Genomic DNA, 13,170 nt, shown 5'->3' on the forward strand with positions numbered 1-13,170 from the left:
AGGACATTGCTGATATGAAATCCTACAATGCTGAGAAGTTGGATTCAGTCATGCCTTATGGTACTATGCAAGATTTGTTAGTGAGATTGAGGAGAGAATCTGATGCTGACAAGAGGCTGGCCAGGTTGGAAAACAGAGTTCAGATCATTGAAGACTCTATGGTCACCATTCTTTAGAATCAACAAACTCAGACAAATCTACTAATGCAGCTGGCAAAAGCACAAGGCTTGACCCCTACCCTTGATGATAACAAAAAGGGGGAGAATAAAAGGGAAGGGGAAGGAGAGCCATCAACAACAGTTCAAATATCTAAAGTGCTAATTCCTGCCATCACCACTTCTCCAACTATTCAAATCAAAGGAAAGCTTGATGGAATTGATCTAATCCAGATAGCAGTAGCTGAATTGCAAGTCAAAGAGCAAAGGAGGAAAATTGATGAAAATGTGCAACAAATTTTTGGTTCTACAGCTTCTAAATCACAATCTGTGAAGCATAGCACAAAGGTGGAATCAATTATTATGGAGCTCAAGCCAGTAATGAGGAATAAGGTTGGAGAGACTTCTGCCAAGAATATGAAACCTATGGTTCTCAAGCCCAACAACAGATCCAATAAGGACTCTACAAAGAATCCTCTAAGCCTTGCTCAGATGAAAGAAATGGATTTTCCTCTTCCAAAGCCTGATGAAGACAAGGTTTTGGGTGGAAGCATCATAAAGCACAAAGAGACCATGGATGTGGTTGAAAGGATGAACATGGCTATTATCTTTAGAGAGCACAAGTAAAGAGCACAAGTAAAGCTAAAGGCTGACAAAAGAGCACAAGTAAAGCTTGAAAAACAGCTAAAGTCAAGTCAAGCTGAAGAAAAGAAAGAAATTGAAGACAAGAGTGAAGGTGTAGGTATGGGGGACATGTTTAGTGATGATGTGGGAGAAAGAAGTAAGGAAAGAGAGGAATGGCAGAAAGAGAACAGAAAGAAGGCCAATGCAAAAAGAAAGATGGTAGATGAGACTGAAGAAACCCAATCAAAATCCAAACCACTACCTTCTATTCCTGAACCCATTGTGCCTGACCCCTTCATAAACATCCATGGTGAAACAATCACTCCTAAGGAGGAACCAATTGATTGGGACACCATCAAATTGCCCACCTTCTTAACCACTTCTCCACCTTCAAAGAAACAGAAAAGGAAAATCAAATCAACACCTCCTCTAACCTCAATCAAATTTACTCAGAAGCCTAAGCCTAAGCCACAAGCCTCTAAGGATGATTATGTTCACATTTGTGACATAAAGGAATTCTCAGACATTGAACTCTATCTGGATGAGCTGGAAGAAGTAAGGGGAATAGATGCCTACAGACAGCTACCAGAAAGACTAGTGTTCAAATACAAAGGAAGTGGGGAAAGAACTTGGCCTCTCTACAGGATTCTGAATGAAGGCTACTCTACCTTGGTTAGAGTCTACTCAGTCATAAAAAGGGATTCTGGCTTTACCAGGACTGCCAAGACTGAGATTCTCAACAAGATTGCCAATATAAGGAAGACTTGGTGGGAGCCCAATGCCTTGCCTAGAACATTACTCATTCAAGAAAGAGGAATTACAGTTCACAAATCACCTCATTGGTTGATGGAGTTCAGAGACAACAAAGGAGTCAGATGATTTTTCAGACTTGAAGATCAGCTCAAGATTGCCAGTAATGAAACTCTCAAGGATATGCAATCTAAGTTGGACATCAATGAAGAAGATGAAGCTGAGTTCTACAGACAACTTCAACTTCAAATAGAGGAGAATGACATGAGGCTAGGAAAGAAAACAAGGGATCAAAGGAAAAGAAATTAATCTTCTCAGGCTAAAGGAGCACCCTTGAAAACAATGTAATTCTTCAATTCCATCTCAGCATACACATTTTTGCATCACTTTTGAATTTCTGCTTTATTACAGTTAATATGTTTGTCAAGTATTTTGTTATCATCAAGCTAAACCCAAATTTATGCCTACAGTTCTAGTAGACATAAATAGGGGGAGATTGTTAGGAATATGTGTATTAGTTTGATGATAAGTTAAACAAAATACTTAAGTAGAAATTTAGTGTTTGTAGCCTCAACGGATAAGACCATCTTGGCTATCCGTTGAAGGAGTAGCTTTACTTAGCAATAGTTTAGTATTGTAGCACATTTCATTCTCTGGATTCAAGTTGTAATTCTTAGATGTTGTAGGAAATTATCAGTCATGTTGACTACTAGTGGATATGCAAATAGGAGGGCTAATTATAAATATTTCATGCCTTGTAATTTTATATAAGTGAAGAAGTATCAACTGATATTGAAGACCTTCAACGGATAAGAAATAAAGCTTCAACGGATGTCTCTAAAGCTTCAACGGATAATATCCATCAACGGATAAGTGCTTCAACGGATAAGACTTCAACTGCTAATGCATCAACGGATAAAACTTCAACGGATAAAGGCTCAACGGATAAGGAATCAACGGATAAAAGCTTCAACGGATGCTTAGTTTAATAGCAGTTGATAGTGACAATTCATAAGATGACAGAGGCACATGGGTTGACAGAGACAAACTGGAATGTGGCAGCCTCTAGGAGGAATCAAGAAAATACAGCATTTCCATTCTGGTGCAAACAAGGGAGTATTCAAAGATTAACAGCTAAACCCAAATTGCATTGGATAGAGAAATGAAGAAGAAACATGTGAAGAGCCTTTTTAATTGTATTTTACAGTTTTGTCTTCACTTGTAAACTTGGTGATATATAAACCAAGTAGCAGCTAGTAATTAGGTGTGAATTTTCCAGAGCTGTTTAGAAAAATCCATAGAGAAAATCATCTAGTTTGTACTAGGAAGCAGCTGTGATTTAATTCTTTGAATCACAGATTTTCTGAAATAACATATCTCTGGTGGAACAACAAATCCACCAGAAAAGTTTTTAAGTTCTTTGTGTTCTTTACATTTGTATTTGAATATATATCTGTCTGTATTAGCCTCAAGCAATTCACACACATTTGCTCACTAAATCACTTAGCCTTAGAAACTGCTCAAAACTTGAAAAAGTTTTGAGATTTACATTCAACCCCCCTTCTGTAAATCTCATTGTTAGTCCACTGGGAATAACAAATAAATACTAAAGGAATTACGTCGCGAACCATTTACGAGTAGGTATTACCAAAACGTTTATGCAACCAAGCGAACGCGTAAACGATTAAATAAACGTAACGCACTAACTAAACCATGGTAAGAAAGTAACCATGGTTACTTTATCAAATAGTAAGCTAACCATAAAATGATCAAGCAAGCTATCCAAATAATGTGCTAAGGAAGCTAACACAAGTAGTTTTTAGGAAGCTACCTAAGATTTGTCCCCAAGATTTGCAACAAGAATAAACCTAGAATGCTATGCTAGGAAGATTATCAAATCAAGTGGAAGATCTCCCACCCCATTTCCTAGAAGCAACCTAGCAAAGCAACCAAGCTAAGCAAACAAGGGAAGCAAGTATAAATACCCCCCATCACATTGTTCTATTCGACTAAATCAAGGAGGGAGAGAAATTCAAATTCAAATCTCAAAATATATCCATGGTAAAATCATCCCATTAATTCTCAAGCCTCCTAGAAATTAAACTAAGGTAATAAAATTATTTCATCTCTTTTTCTCAAGGTTTGATGGGTGAAATAAAATCAAGAAACTCACTAGTGAATAGTATGAATTGTAACCTCTCTTTGGTTTCTTGATTTCAATGGTGGTTTTAGGTTCTAAAAATCATACCAAGCACTTCCAAGCCTCCACCATCCTCAAGAACACATCTCAAGATTTCAAGAAAGGTAAAAATCTTTGGCCCACCTTTATTTAAGATTTATTTTTAAGATCCATTTAGTATGTGGTAGAAAACTTAGTTTAAGAAGTGGTATTGTTGAGCTCTTGAAGTTTAAGTTAAGTAGATTTAAGGTTGATTGTTGTTGCCTAAAGAACATGATGTTATTGAGAGGATTTTGTATTTTTATGATGAAATTATGATTATTGGTGATTGTGTTAAGAGTTAGGGCGTAAACGAAACCCCGATCGTAAACGTAACTCCGTTAAAACCAATGAATCGTAACCTTAAGTTTCTGCAGAAAATCCTGGAGTTTTAAACTGTAGTTTCTTGCAAAATACCCATTTATTATGATATGAAATTTTATAAGGATCGTTTAGGCACTTGAATCTCTTGATTCTGATTTACGGATCAAAAGTTATGGTCGTTTTAGTAAAAGTGATTTACGCGACAAAAACTGCTACAAATCAAAAACTTTGAAAATATAAAGGATCGAATTAAGAATATTCATAAATCATGAAATTTTTACAGAGAGTAGTATTTTGAGTTTCCTAACTGCCATAAAAATATCAAGTGAAAACATTGATTTTTCAGTTTTATAAAAATATCGGAGCCGAGACCGCGTGAGTAGAAACCGTAAGAATCCATAAGCGGAGCCGACGACGATAAAGAGAATGAACATAAGATACTTAGAAAAATGAAGCAACCATAATGTGAATAAGAACTTAAAGGAATAATAAGGGTAGTATAAGTTGATAGGGTGCATAATAAGTAACGCATGAAGTGCGAGTCACCGTAAATTAGGACGGGACCTAACAAAACGAATTATGTTTATGATTATAGATTTTCGAGCGGAACCTAGAGCATCCTCCACCTCGAGATACCCAGGAAAGTTTTCAAACCCTACCTTTTAAGAACTGTTGTGTTGTGAATATTTTACAAAACTGTGATATATGCATGAGATTGCTTTAAACTGTTTTACGAAGTTTGAGATGTATTACATTACTCAATTGTTGATAATTTCTAGTATATGTTCATACCGAGTTCAAAATGTTATATTTAGACCGAGAGTCGGTCGGTATAAGCTTATAAAAACCCGGAGGTATCACGGAGGAGTTTATAATTGAGAATGTAATGCTAGCGAGTAGTGTGCCATGTATATATTTTAGACCGAGGATCGGTCAGTAAAAATTGATGAAAACCCGGAAGTATTCAGGAGGTGCTTATTTAAGAATATTAACGCTATAGTAGAGCGTGATGTATAAGTCGTAAGACCGAGAGTCGGTCAGTATTGTTTTATAAAATATAAACTCGGAAATCATCCCGGTGATATTATAGGACGATTATAAGTCCATAATAGTACGTTTTAAAGGGACTCAACGTCCACTTATGAAACATTAATATACCTCAAACTTCTATTAAAATGATTTCCAAAGACCGTATTCCCTCAACTATACTTTATTGTTCGAACAAGAATTATTTATCTACTAATTATTTATTATAGGAGAAATATTCTCCAACGCTTATTTATTCAAACCTGATTAATCATTAAAGATTATTAATGTCATAGACATAAACTAGTTGAGGAATATTATTTTAAATATTCTTTTACAAGAGTAAACTTATTCAAGGTTAATTATTTATTGATTCTCATTTAATTATTCATTATTATTAAAGGGTTTATTATTGATTTAAAAATCATAGATTCTGATTTAAAACATACTTTCTGATTTCGGAATATCATTCGAATAATTTCAGACCGTCGGTGAATATTATCCCGACTTATTAATATTTTGAATATAGTTTCAAGGAGAAACTTTTCCCCCTTATTAATTATCTGTTGACAACGGTCAACTCACATCCTTAGTACTTCCTCCGAAACTTTTGGAAGTACATATATATATAGTAAAGTTATGCCTATCAACAAGCAAAACGCTTGGAAGAACTTTGATGTGGTCCGAGTTCTCGAGATATGATAGGATTTCCTAAAGGACATGGGAGGGGTATGATCCAAGTACTTCGCGTATTGGATAGACTACTGGTACCGTAGGAGACGGTACAATATGTACCTATGGACCTGCGAAGTGTGTGTATACCCGAAATGAGGACACATACCCCGTATGCGGCAATGGTGATAACCAAGATGTGAAGGTGTCGTCCCTCTACTACTAAAAAAGGTTACTTTTATCGTAGTACGACTGATCATCGTATGCGGTGGCTCCAACGAATGTCCTATTCTTCTAATTGGAATTGTGATGTAATACTTGTAACCCAAGCCTATGTGCTGGGTTTGAAAGAGATATGTCCTAAGTCCAATCATGTATGATGATTTAGGAATAACTTTTATGTAATCTGTTTTGATTTCATTGATATTAATAAAAGACTTGTTTTGTTTTTTTATTGCGGGCTCTATCTATTTAAATGTTTAAATAAGATATACCACAGTTTAGAGTAAAGCTTTTTATGGATTGTGAGGAGATCATAATAATGAGACCTAAAAGATGATAACTCTAAACTTAAATAGTTCCTGGTCGTAGGATTACTAACTGGTAATTAGTAATCCGCAAAGATCGGTACATACTATGCTTGCTTCATTATGAAGGATGTCTGTTCTCATAGACATTTGTGTGGTGACACTATAGCTAGTATGTAGGTGCTTATTATAGAATAAGTTCACTGAACATGACTCACACAACTGAACAACTGATGAAGTTCACTCATGTGTCAGCAGTTGTTCACATAGTGATAGTTGTACAAGTATCCTTAGACTTGAGGTCATCATAGTCATCTTGTGTACACTGAACTATGCTTTGGTTTAGTTCTTAGTCTCCAGGGACAATTATTAGGGCTCTTCTGAGTATAGGAATTTGTACACGAAGATAGTGTATGATCAATAAAGGATCTACCCCTTCCAATGAAGGAAGAGAATGTTCAATGCTGATCCACTTATGTTAGTTCAGGAATCTCTGGCCAGAGTGAATGAAATTAGAAAGGAGTTTCTAATTTACATTAAATAGAACTAAGCATAGTGAATGGGAAAACAAATGATTAAATAAGATAGGCTTGACACAAGTTTCATGCCTTGTATTTAATCGTGACATTGCAGGGTAGAAGGAATTAATTGTACGGTAACTACTCACTGAATAGGTTCTTGGTATTCTAAGCAGTGAATTCGTATTATCCGGATGGTCACGATATGCTTAGAAGTATCCCTCACGATGTAGAATAAATATGATTAATTAATTAATCATATTTAATGAATTAGAGAATTTATATAAATAATGATAAAATAGTTTTATTATTATTTATTTTTACTACCGGCTTAATATTGAACCTACAGGATCATACCATAAAAGAGAATGATTTAATGGTGGAGGAATTAATTAATAATGGCTGATAATTATTTATTTATGAAATAAATAATTAATTGGCAAATTTAATAATTGATTAAATGAGATTTAATTGATTATAAATTAATTAAGAAAAGGTTCTTAATATTATTAATTAAGAATTTAATTTTTAGAAATTAAATTAAGAGAGAGAATTATTTCTAAAGTGTTTAGAAAAAGGATTAATAATTAAAAGGTGTTTTAATTATTAATGAGAATAATAAAGGGTTAATAATAATAATATTTTGCGGGAAAATTTTCAGCTGAAATTTTTTCCTACAAATATACTATTATAAACCCTATTTTTGCTTCAACCTAAAAATTTTACAAAACCCTAATTCTCTACCTCCTCCTTCTCCATTACATCGTTTTCTTGGTGGATACCGGTGGAGTGCTTCACACTTGAGGAGCAGCTGCTAAGGATCTCCACTCTTGGTTCTTGGATCGCTATTAAAGACCTTCATCTTTCCATTAATGTAAAGCTTCTTAAGGTAAACATACTGAACTACGAATTAAATATTATTTTTCGCATGGATCCTGCGGAGGGTTTCGGTTTTTTAAGATTTAAATTTACGTTTTCGTTGCATTTATGTGCTAAAAACCCTTCAATGGCATCAGTGCTACTTGCGAAATATTTTTAATTCGTTTATGTGTTTAACTGTTTTCGATATATGAGCATGTACGTGATTCGCCATGATTTGATGTTGATATAATATGCTTATATATGTATGGTTTTGAATATATGATATTCATGTGAGTTGTATAATCATAAGATGATTATGTAATCTATATATATACTGATATATACATGATTTATGTTTGTTCTAATTATGAGAATCATATTAGATACGAATTCTGAATTGGCTGCTGCAGATTTGCTGAAATCTGGGTCTGGTGTCCGATTTACGCATACGAATACCTTATTCCATAGGTAAATGAGCGTCTGAAGAAAACTGATAGCTAAAGCTATCAACCACTCGTCTGTAAGGCGTTTGACGTCGTTTACTACCCGTAAACAGTGATTCTTGTTTTTCTGATTTGATTCTGATTTTTCTGATTTTTGTCATATTTTCTTTTTATGATTAGATCATGGATAATATGATATGTTAAAATCATATTATGTGTTTTAACATGCTTTTATGTGTTGTATGAGCATGGTGGATGGTTATGGCCTTTCGACCTTAGTGTAATGGTTTTGGTTTTGGTTTTAAATACGACTTGCATGTCGTCAATCTTTGTAATCATAAATCTCGAATGTAACTCGAGTAATTCTTGTAAGTTCATTAGATTAGTCTTACTTTCAATCATGTAATGTAATTGAAGACTAAAGAAGGCTATCCAATGGAGGTGATACAAAGAAGAAGACGAGGCATACAAGAAGTCTAAACAAAGAAGAAGACTTATGTAATAAATAGTTGTATTTATTTCCATCACCATATTAGATTGACCTTGATCTTTATCATGAGCTTGATAAAGATCACATAGGATGGGGCCATAACCAAACACATTTACTTTATTGTACTTTACATTTACTTGTTTATTTAATTTTATATATGAGATATATGCCTATATTTACCATGCGATGATAGATTTAGGTGAACTTAAATCAATATAAGACGTGCTCTAGAAAATCTAGAATAGGAATCATTTCTTGCCTTAACAATAAATATTATGAATACGATCATGAGATTCTTGTGTTTATGAAACACGTAATTGAATATGAATTTTCAATATTGAGAGAAAGGATGATTCTGTCAACAACAGATTTCTATCTGTAAGAAAGGGTTATTAAGTGACGCCTCTTGACAATGCTCCACCCGATCTGGGAATCATCTGATTATCGATTATTGATTTGAAATATTTAATTTAAAAGGAAGAATCTCTTTATAATATGATTATGATTGTAACGTAATATAATCCCTCTAAAATTAAATAATATCAAGTAGTAATTGGCCAATGACACAACGGGCTTGTGTCGGTTATAGCCTTCCAACATGGTAGAAAGTGGTTCTTATTTTTAAATCATTGTCGTTTCGTGCTACAGCCGAGGGATTTGATTTCGAAATAAGAAATACTTGTCAATTACATAAAGATGTGTACATTGAATTAGAATCTAAAGGTCGGTACGTGCTACAGCCGTGGGCCATTGGAGACTGATTCAATTGTACGAAATGTTGGGTTAGACTTGACTTAGAATATTGAGTTTGTCATGCCACAGCCGTGACTCAATTATTCAAGAGGCTAAACTTATATAAGGGAATAACATAAGATGTAATTGACAAGAGTTGTCTGCCTATTGAACATCACATGACGTTTCGTGCCACAACCGAGGTTGTGTGATGGAATGTAGGATCCCTATTCCCACTAGCATTATGAATGCTTAATTTTCACTTAGGGGGTTGAAAAAATTAGATAAACTAGTGGGAGATACTTATGAATAGACCTGATTCATATAGTGTTTTGAAATGAAATTGAATATTTGCTAAGTGTTGTTATGTGTTTATCATTTACAGATTTACTATATTCGTCATGTCTTCTGCACTATCACTCCGGAGTATACTAGATGCTCATAAGTTGACTGGTCCTAATTTTGCGTCTGGCTTCGAAACTTGAGAATTGGTCTCAGGGTTGAGAAGCTGGAATATGTGCTTGACTCACCTAAGCCTACTGAACCTACTAGCGATGCACATAATGATGAATATGTTGTGTATCATAAGTGGATAGATGATGCAAATGTTGTTCAATGCATCATGCTAGCTTCCATGAACATTGAGCTACAGAAGCAATATGCATCATGCTAGCTTCCATGAACATTGAGCTTTCATGGCTAATATGATTTATGTTTAGTTTTCAGATCTTACTTAAACAGGATAAATCAGTACTTACTGGAAGTCAGAACTTAAGGATATCAGTACTTATATTATCAGGAGATAATCATCAGAAGATGGATATCAGAACTTAAGTACTGAAGGACGTTCAAATAAGGACAGCAGCTGATTAAAGGAAAGAAGGTCGAGACAAACATAAGAAGAGATATGCATGAAGAAGGAATTCTATGAAGAATAGAATACTTGGAAGAAAAGATATCTGATTGATATATTTTAGGAAGCAGAATTATATTTCATATCAATTAGCGATTATCTTGTAACTGTGTAGTATATAAACACAGACATAGGGTTTACACTATAAGTGTTATCATATTCGAGAAGATTATTCATTGTAACCCTAGCAGCTCTCGTGATATTTGTTCATCACTGAGAGGTAACAGTTCTATACTGTAACAAAGTTTATTATTTCAATAAAGTTTGTTTTCTCTTACTTGAGTTATTAAAGTTCAATTTGATTGTACTATACACTGTATTCACCCCCTCTACAGTGTGTGTGTGTGACCTAACAAGTGGTATCAGAGCCTGTTTGTTAACACACAAATAGTTTAAGATCCAAACACAATCATGTCTGATACAGATACTCCAACTAAGCCCACCAAAACTGAAGAACCTCCAAAGACACAAATTCAAAGTCGGTATGAGACCATCAGAGTTCCCATATTGAGACCATCTGAATATGCCATATGGAAGGTGAGGATGACCATGTTTTTGGAAGCTACAGATCCAAAATATCTTGACAGAATCAAGGAAGGACCTTACAAACCAATCAACTCACTGTTGCAGTTGCAGGTGAAGCAGCAAAGACTGTACCAAAGGAGAAGAGTGATTACACTGCTGAAGATATCGCATCAATTGCTAAGGATGCTAAGGTACGACACTTACTACATAGTGCCATTGATAATGTAATGTTAAACAGGGTAATAAACTGCAAGACTGCAAATGAGATATGGGATGCCCTGGAAACAAGGTGTCAGGGAACTGATACGATTAAGAAGAACAGGAAGACAATACTTACTCAAGAGTATGAACACTTTGACTCAAAGGCTAATGAGTCATTGACTGATTTATATGATAGATTTGTCAAACTCTTGAATGATCTGTCACTGGTTGATAAGGAGTATGATATTGAAGATTCAAACCTTAAATTCCTGTTAGGTCTTCCTGAATGCTGGGTTTTGAAGGCAACAACAATAAGAGACAACTACAATCTTGATGAAACAACTCTTGATGAAATTTATGGAATGCTCAAGACTCATGAACTTGAGATGGAACAAAGAAGCAAGAGGAAAGGTGGAAAGTCAAGGACAGTTGCTCTTAAGGCTGAAGAAGAATCCCCCAAGGCAGCTACCTCAAGGAAAGACAAGGGTAAAGCTCTTTTCACAAAGTCTGATACTAAGTCATCAAGTTCTGAAAGTGATGATGACTCAGAATCTGAAAGTTTGCCTGAGACGGATGCTGATGAAGAGATGATGAAGCTGTGTGCTCTTATGGTGAAAGAGATCACAAAGATTGCATACAAGAAGTTCAGGAAGGGAAAGAAGTTTTCCAGGAAAGGAACAAGTTCTGATAAGAAGAATTTTAGAAGATCTGAGAGCAGAGGAGGAAAGTCTGACAGAGGGGATTATACAAATGTCAAATGCTACAACTGTGGTGAGAAAGGCCACATATCTTCTGATTGCAAGAAAGTGAAGAGTGACAAAGGCAAGGCTCTTGTCACAAAGAAGAAAAGCTGGACAGACACCTCAGATTCTGAAAGTGAGGAGAATTATGCCTTGATGGTAAATGCTGATAAGGCAAGTGCTGAAAGCAGTTCTGAAGCTGCTGAATCAAAGGTACCTCAAACTACTTATGCCTTTCATACTGATGATATAAATGAGTTGAGAAGATATCTTAAAACCATGTTTGTTAGTTATAGAGATCAGACATTAACATGTCAAAGATTAACTTCTGAAAATCTTGTTTTTAAGAAAAGAAATGATTTCTTAGAAAAGGAGTTAGTTATGTTCCATCAAACTCAGAAAGATAGAGATGATGCTTTTTATGTTAGGGATGAAGTGCTAAAAATGAATGAATCTCTAAAAACTGAGTTAGAAATGGAAAGAGAGGTTATCAGGACTTGGACTAACTCAGGCAGAACAACTCAGAATTTGTTAAGTAGTGAAAACTGGAAAGCGGGCTTAGGTTATGGAGAGGATAAGAATGATAAAGGAACTGAAAGTATTAAGCCTATAGTTGTTAAACAAAAGCCAAAGTTAAAACCTGTCAAGTTTATAGCTGTAAAGTCTGATAATGAGAAATCAGAAGTTAAAAAGGAATTAACTTCTGACAAACTAAAACAGGAAAAGACAGCTGAAGTAAACATATGTTTAATGACTAATAAGCAGCTTAAGCATAAGCTGAAAGATGTTAAGAATGCAAACAAGGTAAAATCACCTAGGAAAAATAGGAATGGAAAGGAAGGTGTGAATAAAAGCAATGATTATAAGCCTGTTCCTAAAGCTCCTAGGAAAACATGTCATAACTGTGGAAGTTCTAACCATCTGGCTTCTTTTTGCAGGAAGAATAAGAACATAAACTCCTTACCTTCAAAGTCAGGAGTTAAGAGTCAGTCTGTTAGATATAAGCCACAAAATCCTTGTTTTCATTGTGGTAGTTTATGGCATTCCATTTATACTTGTAAGGAATATCATAGTTTGTACTATGATTATTATCAAATAAAACCTTCTTTAAAGAAAGTTTCCATTGTTCCTTCTAGTGTAAGTTCTGATTCAAAGTCTGATAGTGTAAATTCTGATAAGAAAAATGTTAACATAAACTCTGATGCTAAATCCGCTATAAATGTTAACAAACTTAATAAGTCCAAAGGATCCAAGCAAGTATGGGTCCTTAAAACTAATCATTAGTGGTCTTTGTGATTGCAGGGCAACAGGAAAAACATCCTAGTTCAGGACAGTGGATGTTCAGGACATATGACTGGAAATAAAGCCCTGCTATCAGACTTTGTGGAGAAGGCTGGCCCAAGTATTTCTTATGGAGATGGCAACATTGGAAAAACATTGGGATATGGCAA

Source organism: Apium graveolens, chromosome 1 (assembly GCF_009905375.1).
Source record: "Apium graveolens cultivar Ventura chromosome 1, ASM990537v1, whole genome shotgun sequence".
Taxonomy (NCBI): domain Eukaryota; kingdom Viridiplantae; phylum Streptophyta; class Magnoliopsida; order Apiales; family Apiaceae; genus Apium; species Apium graveolens.